The sequence below is a fragment of the Megalopta genalis genome, chromosome 5 (assembly GCF_051020955.1).
Source record: "Megalopta genalis isolate 19385.01 chromosome 5, iyMegGena1_principal, whole genome shotgun sequence".
Lineage (NCBI taxonomy): Eukaryota > Metazoa > Arthropoda > Insecta > Hymenoptera > Halictidae > Megalopta > Megalopta genalis.
In genome coordinates, this window is record NC_135017.1 from 28,069,798 (window position 1) to 28,088,702 (window position 18,905).

General features: G+C 34.6%; 1 protein-coding gene and 2 long non-coding RNA genes across 8 annotated transcripts in view; all 3 read left to right on the forward strand.

Moving 5' to 3' along the window:
• Positions 1-320: 320 nt before the first annotated feature.
• LOC143259518 (uncharacterized) lies at positions 321-4,888 on the forward strand. 5 transcript variants are annotated; one of them, XR_013033482.1, is made up of 6 exons: positions 321-478; positions 1,436-1,474; positions 1,894-1,947; positions 2,056-2,191; positions 2,885-2,969; positions 3,063-4,888. It is a non-coding gene; the product is annotated as an uncharacterized LOC143259518 (long non-coding RNA). The 5 variants fall into 5 exon arrangements; XR_013033484.1 differs by having other exon boundaries at positions 325-478; positions 1,439-1,474; XR_013033483.1 differs by lacking the exon at positions 321-478 and adding an exon at positions 529-738.
• A 1,156-nt stretch (positions 4,889-6,044) lies between these two features.
• Positions 6,045-18,905, forward strand: part of dgo (ankyrin repeat domain containing protein 6 diego) — a 336,204-nt gene continuing 323,343 nt past the window's right edge. Inside the window, exons 1-2 of one of the 2 annotated variants that reach the window (XM_033474116.2) lie at positions 6,045-6,694; positions 7,390-7,715. The gene's annotated coding sequence lies outside the window, so the exon portion shown is untranslated. Of the gene's footprint in view, positions 7,716-18,905 lie in introns of both variants that reach the window. The other variant, XM_033474115.2, reaches the window with a different exon arrangement.
• On the forward strand, positions 16,147-18,129 carry LOC143259513 (uncharacterized). Its single transcript, XR_013033477.1, has 2 exons — positions 16,147-16,190; positions 17,315-18,129. It is a non-coding gene; the product is annotated as an uncharacterized LOC143259513 (long non-coding RNA).

Below are 18,905 nucleotides of genomic sequence, written 5' to 3' on the forward strand. Positions count from 1 at the left end.
TGTTCAAGAGCGAGAGAGAAAGACTTAAATTTGCCTTCTATCTCGACTCCCGAAGTTATCCGAAATGATTCGAAGCATCTACCTAGCTCACGTGAATGCGGATCATGAGGTAGGAAAAAGAAATGAGAAAAAGTATCTTTCTTTCTTTATCTTACTTCCTGTTGAGATCGAAATGGGCATCGATAAGAAACTAAGACGCGACGTTAGGTCCATATTCGATCTCTTCACAGAAGGATCCATAGTTGTAGATTTCCTTCAGCGCCAATTAGTATGGCGGTAGAACGCCAAAACTACTCGTCAAATTACCGACATTCGGTTTTGTTTAGCGACGTAGTCTTTCTTGGTAACTCGCAGAGATCGGGCCTGTTACTAGCAAATGGTCAGTAATTTGCTTTCTTAACCACTTAGCTGCATCGATCCATTTTGCAGATCAATTTTGTATGCGTTTTATCGATCACACCGGGTGCAGTTTCTTACGGTAAGTTGCTCTAGAATTATTCTAAAATGTGCAAAATTTATGAATATGTTTCACAAGCATTCTAACCTAAATTGTAGGAGAAGTATTTTTGTTGTAAGATGTAAAATTGCCATTTCCTTATATAATGTCGTCTACAGCTAAGAGGTTAAATAATTAATTTAAATGGTGTAACTCGATATTAACAAAATATCAAAAATAACACGAATAGAAGACTGATGGTATCATTTTTGGCAAAATTCCGATATTTTCGTAGGAAATAGGTAAGTTTAGAGTGTAGATTCGTTGCTCTTTGAAAGAATTGCAATTTATCGCATTCTTCTGCGCTCAAATATTTAGAAATTGATTCGTATAATTAATATTTCGAAGTTAATAAATCATTTTAATGTGAATCGTGTATTCTTTCCGATTTTTCCTGATTGAATTCATGCGTGGGAAATGCTGTTTTTCTTCTGCAATGGTAGCGGACCGCGGTGTACCAGAATCTACTAATTTTAGTGAATGTTCGACATATCGAACGACGATATAAATCGACATATCGATCATTAGAGTCAGTTCGACATATTGAACTAACGACATATCGTTAGTTTGAATGTTCGACATATCACAGGTCACCATTCTCACGCTTATCAGAGTTCACGCTCCAAATCGTAGGATTAAGATCGCAAGCTTCTAGCTCCTTATAATTTTCAAAGATTTCGTTGATTAAATAGGCTTGTCACTTTTAAACATACAAAAAAGTGTCCTATTAAGTCGGAAGAAGTGAGTTTGAAATTTTACTCTTCCCCCACTTCATCTGCTTTTACGCAGTGGAAATGTTTTCGACACGTTATTAATATAATGTTGAGAATAAATAAGACTATTTTCCCAAGATATTCTGATAATTTGTTTACATTCACTGTATATTCTTTTTATATTTTGTTACTTAGTAATAACACATATCTTTATACTTTTTTTCAGAAGTTCGCTTGCATCACTTGCCAAGGAAGGAAAACATTTGTAAGCACATTTCATAATTATCAGTAATTCCGCTTGTTAAATAAATAAAAATTAAAAAAAATTCGTTCCTAATTGTAATATTCATTTGAAGTAGATAAAACATTTCTTCTGAACAAATTCTATACTTTTCTAATGAAGAATACTTTTATAAATACATAAGTAATTTGTTAAATAAACAATTTATATATTTTAAGTAAGCAATTAGCAATAAGTAATATTATTAAATAAACAAATACTGTTTCTTAAATCAACAGATGCTATTTTTGAAATAAACAAGTACTATTTTTAAGTAAATAAATATAATTTGTTAAAACTAAACGAATACGATTCTTTGAACAAACAAATAAGTTTAAAAAGAATAATTATTACAATTTTTATGCATTATAAGCATTGTCTATTTTTCAATTATTATTTTATAGATCGACGTGACTTCAGAGTTAATCAGAAGCTATTGAAGATTGTAGAAAAATGAAGCAAGTATATTTGTGTTTTTAAATTGTTTATTTTTATTTTTTAATTTGAATAAAATTATATTTGATCGTTAAATGAATAAATAAAATACATTTTAATACTATCCACAGGATCTTTAGTTTGGCTTTGGAGAACATATCCACCATCACAAGGAGTAATCCTTGTTCACTAACAACAAGGCCCACCCTCAACGAGGTTCTCTGCCAACGTGGTCCACTATCGATTGCACTTAGTACTCACCGATGGGTGAGTCACTGAATCCAACGTCCAACGTTTTATTATTTACGAGAGAAAAATAATATGTATACTCGTGTAAAGGAAATGTTAGTCACTTTTTAATTGTTATGTCTTGTATATTTGTTGGAGTAGGCTAGGCCCTCTTGATTCTATTTTTCAATTACTTTCTAGTGTGAAAGTTTGATTACCCTCGAATCTCACAAATTAGTTTAACTTTTATTGTGAATGATGTAGCATAATTGAACATACGTTAACATAACTTTATATATATAATATTTCTATGTATGTATTATATAAGAGTGTAATACATGTATAACTATCTTTAAGTAATTTATTTATATAAAAATAAAGTTACGTTCTTGCTCATAATAAATATGATACATTAATAATAATATAATGTAATAATATTATATTGTAAAGTATATATAAACATTTTGCTACCATCGGATCCTAACTTTGAAGTAATACTTGCATATGTATTTCTCGAATCTTAGAACGTTTACTTCTCAAACTGAAACGACCGAGGGTTTTATCATTAAATGCGCATGAGTAAAACAAGATAAGTACTATAACAAAACGAATATTTATAACGAATTTATATTCAAATTTATATTATTTTATACTTAAATAATTTTAAACAAATTAATTTCATTAATATGCAATTTAATTTCAACTACTTTTTAAATAATTTCCTTTACTTAGGATTTTGAACGAGCCAAAAACAGGCGAGAGTCACTTTGGTCGTACTCATTTTTATTTTCATTCGAAGTTACACTTATTAACTAAGGTGAGGTTTTATTAACGATGATCTCGTAATGCGGCTAAACTTATTTATATATCAGAAACTCCAAGATTTCTATTTTCTATGAATTGCTCCTAGGTCGTCGCATAGTCAGCTGGGAACCCGTTTTTTGTGGACAAAATTATTTTAACATTATTTCAGGGTTAAAGTTAGAACATCAGCGATGCGAAAAATATTGATTTCCATTTAATTAATAATTTAATTAACATTAAACTGAGACTCGAAGTAGTGCCGGCATCTGTTTCTTAAAATTCGTATAACTTTAAAGGTTGCAGATAGCAGTTTAAATTGTTATAAATCTTGAAGTTTTTGTATATGGTGTAAATAATGCTCTTAGGACGTAATTAAATAATGAAAATACGCTTATTAATATATATATATATATATATACAAAACATTAATTCGAACCTGTTTTTTCATGCTCTGCAATCAGCTCTTGAAATAACTCGTTTCATTTTGAATTTCTGAATTTTGTCTGTAAAGTAATGTATAATTGTTCAAAATGGCTAATATTTTGCATTGCGAACCTTCGATGGGTTATCAATTTATGTATACAAACATTTTCTCGAAATGTGATCCATTGTAATAATAGAAAAGGTTTTCCGCAAATACCTCGTAAACTGTGTACGAGCGACGGTAAAATTCGAACGAAAAAGTTGTTTCGAATCATGCGCCTGATAACATGTTTCAGATTCATCAAAGTTGGTGAGGTGTGACCGCTTCTATATAATTTCCAAATCGATTTTATAGCTATTAATTGACAAGTTGTAAATGATTGGAGCAATTGCCAACCGGTTGTATCAGCTACCAATCTGTAGATTCTGTAGATTCCAATTAGTTCTAGATCTAATCCTCTGCGATCGTCTGCGATTTTCCTGCTTAGGGTTGATTCGCCAAAAATAACTTAGCAGATTCACAGCGAGCATTAGCTTCGTTGCTCATTTTTATTGTAAAAATATTATTGTTATTATACGGAATGTACCTTCTTTATGAATTATCGAAGTAATTTAACCAAATTTGCAGGTTTTTTGAATATTATGCTACTACTAGACTGCTGATCCTTAGGCAAAACACTTTTCCAACACGATTGTAAGAAACAGAAATGGAATAAGAATAAATTGTTTCTTTCAACCATTTTGATTAATTGAAAATGGCGTATCAGTATTATTGTATCTGCGCAATTTTATATTTCAATTATTCATTTTCGCGACAAATGTATAAGTTACGCAGCCTAGCGTATTATTTTAGAACCGAAAGTTTAGGTAGCAGAGTACATAATTCGACTATTTTTATGTAAATTACAAAATCGAAAACTTCGCACATGTACGACGATGTTATCGATCGCGTTAAAAACTGCGAAAAATTCGCGAAAAATTTTCTCCTAGTAACTAGGGATATAGGAGAAACGAAACCAGTAGTAGAAATTTCTTCGAATAAACGAATTCCGGCGTTTAACAAAATCGTTTTCAAATCCGGCATTTTGAAATCGTGTTGTACGAACATTGTCCTCTTGTAACGTGAACGATATTGCTAATATACGAATGAAACGTACGAATGAAACATTTTGTTCCATATGAAATCAATGGAAGGAATAATTAACAAATTCTTTACGTAGTTATAATTAGTTAAAGAACGTCGAAACAACGCTTTCGTAGTGTCGTTGGTCAGCCACCGGCCGAATTGTCCAAAGTGACATTCTAACGTTTTTCGTTCCAGTGTAATCACTTATTCGTTTTTACGTACAGTTACAGACAAAAGTTAGAAAACATGTTACACAGATGCATAATGTTGGGTGTAGTATTCTGTCAACGAAAAGACTGAATTTAATTTTTTATAATTTCTTAATTTTTAATTCTTTTTATATTTCATATGCACTGAATAAAACATTATCGCAATATAAACAATGTGTTGTAGCGTATGTAGCGCATCTTTACGCAAATTCTCACATTCCTGCGTGATTTTACAAAAATTAGAATCAGAAAAGCTCCGCTTGGTCAACTGAAAGATATTTGTTAAAAGAATATCAAAATGCTATTAGACCTTGTTGGTTTATGCATTTTCTAGCATTTTGAAAATTTGCATATTCCATAAATACGTGAACAATACATTCTTAACTTAACGTATATTTATAAATAATAATATTTATAAATAAATAACGTATATTTGAGCCGTTTATTTTGAAAGTGGCATAAGTCATTTACCGTAATGAAAAGTGGTGATTTTTTAATGTATATACGAAATTATTTATACTGAGAAGAATATCAGTATCCTGAGATAACAAATACAAGTAAATCTTCTCGGAAGTTAGCATCCATATTTTTAAACGTGTTAAAACGCAAACCCTTAAATATATCGACTTAAAAACAAAGTGACTTATGCCACTTTCAAAATAAACGGCTCATTTATCAAAGTATCAAATTTTACTCAAATGTTAATTGTACGTAAAGTAAACTTAACTTTGACCGGTAAGCGTGTATCTGTTTTATACCTTTGTTTCATTTCACCGTTCGCTACCTTCTCATTCCTCCAGTTCTTCCGGTTTTCTCTCCCCCTCTTTCCCCACTTTTCTTTTCTCATTCACTATTCTACACTTTCTCACTTTTCCACGTGAACTCACTAATCGCGCATCAACCGCGAGACCAAATATCAAAAGACAGCGTCCTGTGAAAACATTGCTCGAAATATCTGTGGCGCGTTATACGGGAATCCGCGGTACAAAAAAAAAGAAAAACGAATTTCGCGGTGGTGAGCCCGTAAACTCGAAAACGCCAGACCGCGAGCCGATCTTCGGATCGCCATGGAGCATGGACGTAGGAGCGAGGATCGGTTCTCGGCTCGCGTTTATCGCGGCGCGGCGTCTCGCGAGCTGCGCTCGAGAGAGAAATCGTTGGTTCGTCGACGAGAAAAAGAGGGTTAAGGGCCAGAAGAAAAAGGAAACCGTTCCCGCCGGTTGAAAATGAGCGGGGAATCGAAAGGCAGAAGGGGGTGAGAAGCAGGTGTGGTGGGGATCGTTGGTCGATTCGCAGCTTTCGTTGCTTCGAGCCACGATCCATGGATCAGTCTTGGTGCAACCGTCCCCTCGAACCGGTTGCTACCGTTTTCGAACGTGTGTCACGGCCGATCGATTTAAATGCTTCCGAATTCCGTGTCCATGGTTTTCGCCGTAGCGATTGAATCGTGACGTACGTTTTCTGCGCGCAGTTCGATGGTCATCGATCGATCGGAGTCGCCGAAAATGCTGCCCGGAACGTGATCCGTAGCGTGATACGCGTGTTCGTCGATGCGGACGATGAATTTTAAGAGAATTTCGCGCGATCCCGTGACGGGAAGTTCGACGACGTAGAAGACGGGTAGCATCGATCGGATTTTGGTGTTCTGCCCGAAGGATTCTTCGTTAACCGCGCGCGAAGTGCACGGAATAAGGCTAGGCGCTCGGTGACTTCGATGCTCGCGCAGGCGGTATCCCGACTCGTCGTCTGTGCTTCTGTGTGGTGAACGCACTCGGCGTGTTGCGTTATTTGTCTGCGATCGTTGTGCAAGATAAAAGAAGTATTTTTTGGTCGGAGAATCCGGCTGGAGTGAAACAGTGAGTTTGACAGAAACCGATCTGAATGTTCATTCGATCATCGCGAGTGGCGGCAGCAAGGAAGTTAACAATCATTCGGAGAGATTAACACAAACACGATATTTCGGAGAATATTTATGAAATGGTTTTTATAATAAAAGATGAAATAATTGTATAGTTTCTCTCGTAGGTACATTTTTCGATACCGGTTTGGCGAGTTGCCTATTTTCATCGCGGCAGTTAGCTTTCGTTTTCTAACAACAAAATTGATCGCAAGCGTTCGTTGACAGAGAATAGATCGCGATCCCAAAGTGAAATCAGGAAATATTGCACGATTAATGAAATGCGTTGACGCGTCGGCACGCGAGAGCAATTTTCTCTTTGTATTTTGAAACTGTTACAAATTTTTATATTTTTCCGATGGTATAATTGCACAGATTTCTGTAGATCATTGTTAGCGTGACCGTAGTAAATTACTATACTTTGTTTGCGGTTGACAGAATACAGAGACGCGAACGCCGCGTGAAACATGTTGTACCGTGATGTCAATGCCAGCGTAAGAAAGCTGCGACGGTTATTATTCGAGATCGTTTGTTCGATGCACTGTTACATCGCTTTCTATTAGATAAAACAAGCGCGCGTATTACGTCAACATTTTTTCTATTCGATTACATGGCTACATAAACAGCAGATGAACTTGAATTATGCGATGCTGTTCGTTCGACTGTTCTTGTAATATTCTATGCGCGCATTATACAATTATTCACCTTTTATCTCTGGAATTCGTTCGAAAATTTCGGTCGTACAATTTTCACGAATTTTCGGGAAACGTTAATGAAGTTTGTAGTTTATTGTCGAAGGAACTCGATGAGATTCGTTTATGAAACAATGATCGTTTGAAGAGGCACGGATCTAAAGTGAAAAGAGAGCGAAGGTGAGTCGTGTAGTTTGTGACATTGATGTTGAATTCTTAGCGAGAAATAGTTGTCGTGTTAAATTGATTTTTTTCTGTGCGATCGAAGTGAGTTTTCGTTATTCTTTTCGCCGGCTCTGTGTTTTTTTTTTGGAAATTCGATTGACACAGTGTGTTCGGTGAGTGGTGTAATTTACACTTGCGCGTGGATTATAAACATTGGGAATTTACTTTCGGAAGACATGTATGGCTGGTGAGTACACTCGCTACAACAATGATCATTTATTTCACGACTAAATGTATGCGAAACAAATGCAATAAAATATTCGTAGATTTATAAATTGTACTTCGGATACAGCGAAGAGAGTAAAACGAGATTCACAAAATTGTAAGTTTTTATCTGCAGAATATTGAGTTTAGAATTTGTGTTTTATAGGTGTTCTGTTTAGAATTTAGTTCGGTTTCAATAAGTTGAATAGGGATTTGTTTATTGGATATGAAATTGAATTGAAGTTGTTGAATTTTTATAGTCTTTTCCCATTTATAGTCTTAAATAACTACTGTAGTGGAATTCATTGTATTTTTGTTCGTTTAAAAATTAGGGGTTATGTCAAGGTTATTTTAAAATTATATAAAAAGAGATTATTGTATAAAAAGAGATTATTGTATAAAAAGAGATTAGTGTATAAAAAGAGAGTAAAATATACGAATCAGTCGGTTCAGCAGATTATATGAAATATCATCATGAATTTGTTCATAAATACAGTGCAGACTCCCTTATCCGAACATTTATTTTTACAATATTTTGGTATTCAAATGTTTCATTATTTAGATATATTATTATTTAGATGCATTTATTATTTAGATAGATAGTAGAGAACTTGAATACAATTTTTAGATATTAAAATGTTTTGGTATCGATATATATTAAAAAAATAAATCTTCGAATAAAAGAGTCTCCATTGTGATACCCCGGCGATTTTTATTTACAATCTGAATTGTTCTTAAGAACAACAACGAAGAGTCAAACATTTGAAGCTCTTAGTTTGTACTTAAAAAAAAATAAACTAAAATTGTTTCTGCTTCTCGAACATCGGCACTCGCATGGCTAATGGCGACACGTTCGTCTTTTCGTCGAAGAAACGCAACATAACGCGCAGGTGTGTTCAAAAAGCACCGACTTTTCTTAGAAGTCTTCGACCTAAAGTCACATTCATAGTGTTTCAACTTTTATCGTGCGGAGTTTCCCCTTCAACACATGAATGCAACAATTTACCAAATGAAAAATAGAAATTGTAATTAGTATTTTCTTCTTAACTCCCGCGGAATTTGCAAGTGCAGATGAACTAATCCGTACCGACTTAGAAATGAACCATTGAATTTTATTACTAAGAAATACCTCTGGTTAAATACGGAGTACAGTAAATTCTCCCTAATCGACGCACAGATTGCGCACAGAAATGGACAATTTGGGAAGAGGAGATACGATTATTCGAACCTTGCATTTCGTTTTCATAATTGCTGATAATCGTCAACTATAAAAATGAGTATCGTATATATGTACAGCTGGAATAATCGTATCTCCTCGTTCCAAATTGTCCATTTTTGTTTACAAGCTGAAGGAAATTTTGATAATTTCGTTTAAGATTGTCATGTAGAACAGGAATTTTAAGTCTCCTCTAGTTTATATAATTGTTGACAATCGGCAACTATAAAAACGAGCCGCGAGGCCCGAATAATTCTCAAATTGTCTATTTTTGTTTACAAGCTGAAGGAGATTTTGATAGTTTCGTTTAAGATTGTCATGTAGAACAGGAGTTTTAAGTCTCCTCTAGTTTATATAATTGCTGACAATCGGCAACTATAAAAACGAGCCGCGAGGCCCGAATAATTCTCAAATTGTCCATTTTTGTTTACAAGCTGAAGGAAATTTGGATAGTTTCGTTTAAGATTGTCATGTAGAACAGGAGTTTTAAGTCTCCTCTAGTTTATATAATTGCTGACAATCGGCAACTATAAAAACGAGCCGCGAGGCCCGAATAATTCTCAAATTGTCCATTTTTGTTTACAAGCTGAAGGAAATTTGGATAGTTTCGTTTAAGATTGTCATGTAGAACAGGAGGTTTAAGTCTCCTCTAGTTTATATAATTGCTGACAATCGGCAACTATAAAAACGAGCCGCGAGGCTCGAATAATTCTCAAATTGTCCATTTTTGTTTACAAGCTGAAGGAATATTGGGAAGAATTTACTGTACTGAGAATTGTTAGACGAACGTGCGACACACTGCATAGACAGTATCATTACTCATTGCCTAGTAGTTCACTTACACATACATGTATGTAGTGTACAGTAGAAAGCGTAGTACATATACTAGAAGCTCACAAATTTCTCTCTCGCTCTCTATCCACGCTTGTCAGTTTCAATGAGTTCATATATTTAGAACCGAGCATGATCTCGTTCAGATAAACGAACTACAAATAAACGTGTACCTTACCGTAAATACTTTGTCCATACTTCAAGTCAGTGTTCATCAGTCAGATATTTTAATTGGTCAGTTGAACAACTTCGGATGATTTTTCCTTTAAGAAAGCAGCATTAGCTCTGTGTCGTTTACTATACTTGGCTCATTGGTACTATTTTATGCTGATCTACGAAATTAGGAGCAGACCAGAGTTTGATTTGTGACATTAATTCTGCAAATATTACGATAAAAGAGTTTGAGATACTTGACAGAAGAAATCATATTAATTCTGTAAAAATTAGAATGAAGGAATTTATCATAAAACTAATTTTTCCTGGTAAAAATAAATATTTTTAAACTGGAATATTGCAAATCGAGCGTCGTTCGACGAACCTAAAGAACGAAAAAAAGTGTTGCGAACGTAAATCAAATAATTTGACATATGCTTATCTGGCATATGCTAAATTAAATAACCTTGATATATGTTTATCTGGCGTATACTAAATTATTATAAATAATTTGACATATGTGTATATCTGGCATATGCTAAATTAAATGATTAGACTAGAACTCTTAGATTCTTAGATTCGACGAACCTAAAGAATGAAAAAAAGTGTTGCGAACGCAAATCAAATAATTTGACATATGCTTATCTGGCATATGCTAAATTAAATAACCTTGATATATGTATACCTGACATATGCTAAATTATTATAAATAATTTGACCTATGTGTTTATCTGGCATATGCTAAATTATTATAAATAATTCGACATGTTTATCTATATATTAAATTATATATATTAAATTAAATGATTTAGTATACGTTCATTTGGAATATATGCTAAATTAAATGATTTAACACGCATTCATCTGGAATATATGCTAAATTAAATGCTTTCACATATGTTTATGTGATATATACGAAAAAATATTTGTCCTAAGTTTATTTGACATACATAAAAAAAAAAGATTCACGCATGTCTTGTCCAGCAGATGCCGAATGAAACGGTTCATTACATGTTTATTCGGCATACGTGCTAAGTCAAATGGTTTGGCATATGTTCGCTTGATATACGGCAGAAAAGTGGCCGATACACGTTTATTTGGCATATGCCGAAAAAAGTTTTGGCATATGTCCGGCGAAACCGCATAACCAGGGCGAGTCAGTGAGGACGTAGCTTAACGTTTCTGTTCACGCTGAAAGGGATTGACGACCCGCGAAACGTGCATGCACCGCTCAACGAACCTATACTGAATTCCCTGGCAGGCGTGCACACGTGTAAAACCGGCGCGTGTTTATATTTTTCGTGTTCTTTATTCAATGTGCGTCCAGCTTGCAGCCAAGGCGCGTTATAACGCGCGTCTGCCATTGGTCACGCAACAATGGCGGCCTGTTTAACTTTTCCGGTGGTGACCAAGAGCCCCAAAGTCTTTGTTCGAGCTACACGTGGCATGTGCGTGACCACCAATTTAAAAATAACTATTGAATGCTTTCGTTCAAGAAACTTCGAAGCTATTTTTCAAGCATCCTGTTTCTTTACAGATTCATTCGTCACCGTTTCACTGGTGTAACGATATACAGAATATCTTAGATAAAGGAGGATATACACCTAAGTATATCTGTTATTCTTTGAGGTATCGAAAAACGTCATTAACAAAAGCTTTTTGGCTCAGAGACATGTGTAACATCAACGTAATAATCTTTTCGCAACTGGAGAATTTTCGGGGATTTCAAGGCCATCTTCACTTTTTTAATTACAATTATATATTTTTTTGAACGTTAATGGGTGCAGTTCGACATTTTCTATAGAAAAGTATTAATTTTTGTGTGTCGAAAATTTATTAGGTTAGCAGATATTTTAACTTTAATTTCGTGAATTTTGCCGTGCCAAAAAGTGCATATTGTGTACATTAAGTAATCAGGAAATAACACTCAATATCTGCTAAACTAATCGTTTCTCGATGTATATAGCATATGTATATAGGTCGATACCTTCCTATAGAAAATGTCGAGCTGCATCAACTAATGTTCAAAAATATATATGATCACAATTAAAAAAGTGAAGATTACCTCGAAATCTCCGAAAATTCTCGAGCTGCGAAAAAATTGTTACATTCATATTACATGTTATAATTTTTTTATTATTGATCCGAGCGATCTAAACTTGTTTAGCATGTCAGAGGGATTAGTTTACTAGACAATGACTAACAAATTGCTTTCAAAAATTGCAATTAGGCTCAAATGAAGAAATTGAAAACGTACCAATTTAACAGCTCATAACAGCGTCACCCGGTTTCAATGAAATTATTCAGCATGCATGCAACTTACCGAGATCTACAACACGCATTTCTTAAATTGTTGTTATGGGCTCAGATAAAAAAATTTAAAAACATGAGTTTTCTATTTTTTCTCTCTCACTCGAAGTAATAGCAAAATTAAAAAAAGAAAGCATTACGATCATTGTCTAATAGACTAGTCCCGTTATCATTTAAAAAAAATTCTAGTCGTTTAGTCGAAGTTCTAAAAAAAAAAACGCGTTTTAAGTTCGTCCGACACTGTATACAATTGATCGTAAATATATTTCTACCCCTCAGTCGTTACATCGATCTTATTCGATTGTTGAGTTTTCAGCCCCAAAATTCTTTCGCCTCGAAATGCGTTTGTACGAATCTCGCCCGCTGCATGTACCATCTCGTTCGATAAAATAGCTCGAGCAACTCGGTCCCGGGGCAGCGGTCATATTTTCGCGTGAGGTACGGCCGCGAAACACGATATACCGCGTATGTATCGTATAAAATTTCGTTCGGCCGATTTTTCCCGTGTCGCAATTAGCGGATCGAGCCCGAGCGCGGGAGGAGTCTGAGAAAGTAACGGTATGGTAAATCAGCGTATCGGGGCTGGATTTATGCTCGATGTGCTAAAAGGACGGCCTTGGAGGGCGAATAAATTTCTAGCGAATTCCGTGCGGAATATCGTGAGCCGCAGCAGAGCGTAACATTCGCGTTCACAACGCGCAGATATATTATCGCGATTGTATCGGTGAATGTAACACAGCGAGGCCCGCGAATTTCGCCGCGATAGATCAACGAGCAATCCAGAAGTAACGAGTCCGTGACTTTTTCCCGCGGCTTCCTGCGAGCCCCCATGGCTCGTGCTCGGTGAATTTGTTACGTTTATTAGTTGCCGTTAGCGATAATGTACGATTTCCCTTATGCCGTCGGCAAAGCGAACAATCCGATATCGATTTTATTCCTTGATTACGCCCTGGCCTGGACAAGTTTCCTCATTAAAACCGTTTTAATTATCGAACGATATTAAACACGGTGTATTTCCATACTTCTCTACGCACTGTCTGTTGTACAGCTAAGTAGCTCCAATTTATTTTATTTGCTCGAACGTGTCTCCGCGGTTCAGCAAATTTATCGGTTAAATTGAAATAATTCTGAAACTAATTGTTTCGTCTTAATATTTAATAGTCCGATAATTACGTTACAGCGAAACCATAATTGCTAGCAATTCGACTGTAGCGAAGCCATATTTGACAAGTAATTAAACGGTAGAAACGTTATATTCGATAAGTAATTGTACAGCAAAACTGTAACTTGTAATATAATTTTTATTGGAAAGTTTTACTAAAATTTCTATACCAGCTACAATATTTTCAGATTAATGAGAAATACTGTTAATAAATTATATAATAATTAATCTTTGAATCCATCAATTACTGTAACAATTGACGCATTTATGGCAAAAATGAGTAACTAAAATACAAAATTGTGAAGACACACAAGAATTTTATGATATTGTTATACGATCTTCGAGTTAACAGAATTATTCGAAGAAACGGTTTATTTCTATTTTATTTCTGTTTCTTGCAATCGGCGTAGAAGATTCTTATGCGAGATAAAAATTGTTGTCGCTAATTGCGGGATGCGGGAAGTAAATATATTTCTCATCTTAATATTTCTTCTTAATTTTTTATTTCGATAATATTTTCGAATCGTTGAAATGTTTATGCTGCTTTGAGTTTGTATTATTAATCTCTGTTGTAAATGCGTAAAGTCCGCAATAATGAATCATGCTCCGTCACGATCCTAAATGAAAGAGCAACCCTATTCAATTTCAATTAAAAATGGTATTTATATTTATATTTTATATTTATATTTTATATATATATATTTTATATATATATATTTTATTATATATATATATATATATATATATATATATATATATATATATATATATATATATATTTCTGAAAAATAATCCTCGATTAAGTATATATATACTTAATCAAGGATTATTTTATATATATATACTTAATGTTACTAAACAGAAAGTTTGCCAGTAATTCAACCCGGAGCCTCAGATTTTACAGCAGAAAAATGTGAACGTATATCGCCGGTTTCAGCGTTGATTAGTTTATACACTTTCTATGTAATTACGGATTACTTTCTATGTAATTGCGGTTCGTTCTTTGCGTTTGCTGTTCAGAATGGGCGGTTTTGTGTCGGTCGGCTGTTTTACTTTTCAAATTACCATTGCCGTTAACACGCAAGACACGGTACGTTAGTCTGTCTCGCATGATCAAAGTAGCTGGGTCCCTGATGCAACGGGTGTAGCGGGATCAATTAAGCGTTGCTGATGACTCAATTTCGAGGTTGATTGGTCCCGTCGAGACCCAATGGGCTGCGGGATTCACCGTAAAAGAATTCAGTGAAACGCGACTCGACGGACGAAAGTCGGGCATTAATGGCAGCTTTTTTATAGAGCCAAGTGAAACAGTAGCCTTTAAAATGGCACAGCCATCATGCGCGGTTAAAATGCATGCCCATGTTTTGGTGAACGAGCCGCTTCGAACAAGTTCGAGAAAAATCGAACGAAAAATTGACGGCGCGGCTCCGCGAATAAGGTATCGAACGACATCGTCGTGATCCAGTTACTCCTTTCACTTTATACACTGTCAAGGTTTCGATGAATTTATACAAACGAGATTCTAAAAACGATTCGTTTTTTTTTTTAAATTGTGAAAGCTTCTTGGTGTTTGGAGAGTACTGCCACGAATGGGACACTTTTATTTAGGATAAGATAATAGAATACTAAAAGATAGTTCTTTAACTGTGAGAATGCATAGTGTCAATGAGTGTTTTCCATATGTTTACTTGCTTCAATTATCTTTCTTCTTTTGAAAGTGCATTTTGTTCAATTCAGCAATCGGTTGCATTGAACCGGTAACAAAATAAAGTAATATTCTTATTAATCTTATAAGTATTGCTTTTTTATTCATTGTAAGCACACACACACACACACACACACACACACACACACACACACACACACACACACAATATTATTATACTAATCTTAAATCACATGAATTTTCTTTACATGTTTGGGTTAATATTACAGTTTAGTATTTCATGAAAAATATAATTCTTCGGATAAAAAGGAACTGAAAAAGATTAACAAAATTTTCTGAATAGAAATATATTAAAAATTAGTGACATGATGGGCAAAAAAAGTTTAGGCCACCTTTTATGCATCGACAAGTATTCTGCGTATTTATAAACTTGGCAACAACATTAGAACCGTAGTTTGTTTACAGAAGAAATACCTTACCGAATGCAATAAATAAAAACTCAATAAAATATAATTCTAATAAACTATAATATAAGTATAAGTATAGTATAATAAGTATAGTATAATATAATAAAGTATAATATAAATTATTAGTATAGTATATACTATATTATTATATAAATATAATAATAATATATATTAGTATAATATATTAATAAATAATTGTACATTCATACAAGAAAAATGTATTTATATCGTACATTATACATGTATAAGATGTATGATATATATCATACATTACGAGCAAAAAAAAAGGAAAAATATTACTTTCAAATGTACAGTTACGATGCAGTTACAAGTCTTCCAATAAAAATATTCACAGTTTTTGAGACAATGGTAATGTTCCATTAATGGCAGTACTTTTCTTGCCTAAAAATTATCTCACGAACACGTAGAACGTGATTGAAAGATACTCTCTACCACGTGGGAAATAAAAGTGCAAAGTAGCACCGATAAGATCAGATTCGCGAGATTGCCGGGGTCGTCATTGGGCAGATGATATTGTGTAATGACGACACCATGCATATTGTAATCAGATACGCATGCGTTTGTAGGCTGGCCATCAGTTGCTTCGACGCAGTGCAGTCAAACTGAATACATTACGAGACACGTCTAACAAGGTATGCATTAGAATAGAGGAAGCATACAGTTCGGGAGTGGCGTGGTTCGATAGAAGACTCTATATAGAAGAAAAGATTTATTATATACTAGTTATTCTAGGCTATTTTATTGTAGACTAATTTTGCTATTACTTGGAATGACAAAACAGAATGAAAGACTCACGTTTTTTATCTTTTTTACCTGAGCCCGTAACGAAAATTTAGAAAATGCGTTTTGTAGATCTCGGCAAGGTATATGCGTGTTGAAAATTTCATCGAAATTGGTAATAAATACTCGAGTAAATATTTGGTAATCAAATAAAGATTTATTATACTCTATTATATTTATTATACTCTTCTATAGAAGAAAAGATTTTGGAATTTCAGCGGGCGTAACATACAGTGACTCCCGTTAATATTCGGACACTTTTCAAAACGCAATAACTTCTTTAGAACTGATCTAAACGATTTGAAATTGTTTTTAGATGATACAACGACCATAACTAGACCATAACCAGAATGCTTTTCTCAAATTTTGCTATTGCTTAGAATGACGAAAGAAAATAAAAAACTCACGCGTTTTAACTTTTTTATCTGAGCCTATAACGAAAATTTACAAAATCTTTTGTAGATCTTGGTAAGTTATATGCGTGTTAAAAATTTCACCGAAATCGGTTGTCCTTGATACGACCTGTAATTAAAGATCGCAAAAATCGTGGCTTTGTCCCGATTTTTGACGCTTTCGACCAATAAGCGTGAGAAATTTGCAAATTTTATAATATTTTAACTTGACTATTTATTACCGAGCATTTATTTGATTACCAAATATTTACTCGAGTATTTATTACCAATTTCGATGAAATTTTCAATACGCATATACCTTGCCGAGATCTACAAAACGCATTTTCTAAATTTTCGTTACGGGCTCAGGTAAAAAAGTTAAAAAACGTGAGTCTTTCATTCTGTTTTGTCATTCCAAGTAATAGCAAAATTGTAACAGAGCAGTTTAGTATACTATTGTCTAGTATACTAGTCCCTCTATCATTAAAAAAAATAAAATCATTTATTCTAGTCATAAAAAAGTCATCGAGTTTTAACAAGTGTCCGAATATTAATTGGAGACACTGTATGTGCGAGAATTCCAGGTCTCGGGATTCTAAACCGACCAGAACTACTTGCTAGAGCTGATACTTTAGAAAACCGGTACAGAGAGAGAGAGAGAGCTCGGTCGACATTCAATAGGCGCCATACGGACCACTCTGCACTCACTTGAACCTAACGTAAGCCACCCTTAACTCAATAAACCCGGCACTGAACATCTTGTACCCAATAAACTCGACGCGGACCGTTCCGGCCACAATAAATTCCGCGCTAAGTATGCTGAACTTAGGATACCCGCTAAAAACCATTCCCTGTATCTAAGGACTTCGCTAGATCTCAATAAGTGCTGGGTGATCAGTTTCACAGAATTCGAAATGGTATCGGAGACTCTACATTCTAACGTATCCTATTATTTTGATCGAGTTCAAGATTATTTGCATAGACTTTATTGCCGTACAGCGATTGCATATTTCGAACGACTGTTTGCATACGATTTCTTACGAGACGTGGATCTATCTTGTTATCTCCTAGGAGAGAGAGTGAGAGAGAGAGAGTGAATTAGTACTTCTTAACCTGTTGACCGGTATGGCGAAACATTTCGCCATTCCAGGATGACGGCACGAATAGTCACGACGGCTTTTTTTTTCACCGTGGAATATTTTCGAAGTAATATGTGGAGCGCATTTTTACGTCGTTCTTATCCGTTAACGACAGATTTACGAAGCACTAAAAGCTGCTGTTTTATATTTATTTGTAAGAGTAACAATAAGACTCGATTTTTAACGATTGTTATTGTAGTATTCGCCGCAAGTAACATATGTGTATATTGAATAAATAACTCGTGAATAAGTCTGCACAATCTGATTACAGTAAATTCTCCCTAATTTTCCTTCGGTTTCTAAATAAAAATGGACGATTTGAGAAGAGGAGGTACGATTATTCGAGCCTTGCGGCTCATTTTTATAGTTGCCAATTGTCAACACATAAAAATGAGATGCGAGACTCGAATAATCATATCTGCACTTCCCAAATTGTCCATTTTTGTTTACGAGCTGAAGAAAAATTAGAGAGAATTTGCTGTACAGTAATTTCTCCCTAATTCGCGCCCAGGCTGCGCATAGAAATGGACAATTTGGGGAGAGGAGATACGATTATTCGAGCCTTGCGTCTCGTTTTCATAGTTATTTTATAGTTATAATAATCGTATTTTTATGCGCAGCCTGGGCGCGAATTAGGGAGAAATTACTGTACAGCAAATTCTCTCTAATTTTTCTTCAGTTCGTAAACAAAAATGGACAATTTGGGAAGTGCAGATATGATTATTCAAGTCTCGCATCTCATTTTTATAAGTGTCGGCAACTATAAAAATGAGCCGCAAGGCTCGAATAATCGTATCTCCTCTCCCCAAATTGTCCATTTCTATGCGCTATTTCTATTAGGGAGAAATGACTGTATATTCAGTTTGAAGAAACTCAGTTTTTGGCAACGTTTTAACTAAATACCATATCCTTCATATTCCGTTTATGATATTCCCAGAACCGTGTAAAAGTGCTGATCGCTATGGAGTATTTCACGGGTTCAGGTTTATCAGAATTGCTTTTGCGAGAGCGTGACGTTATCTCTATTGGGTTCCGC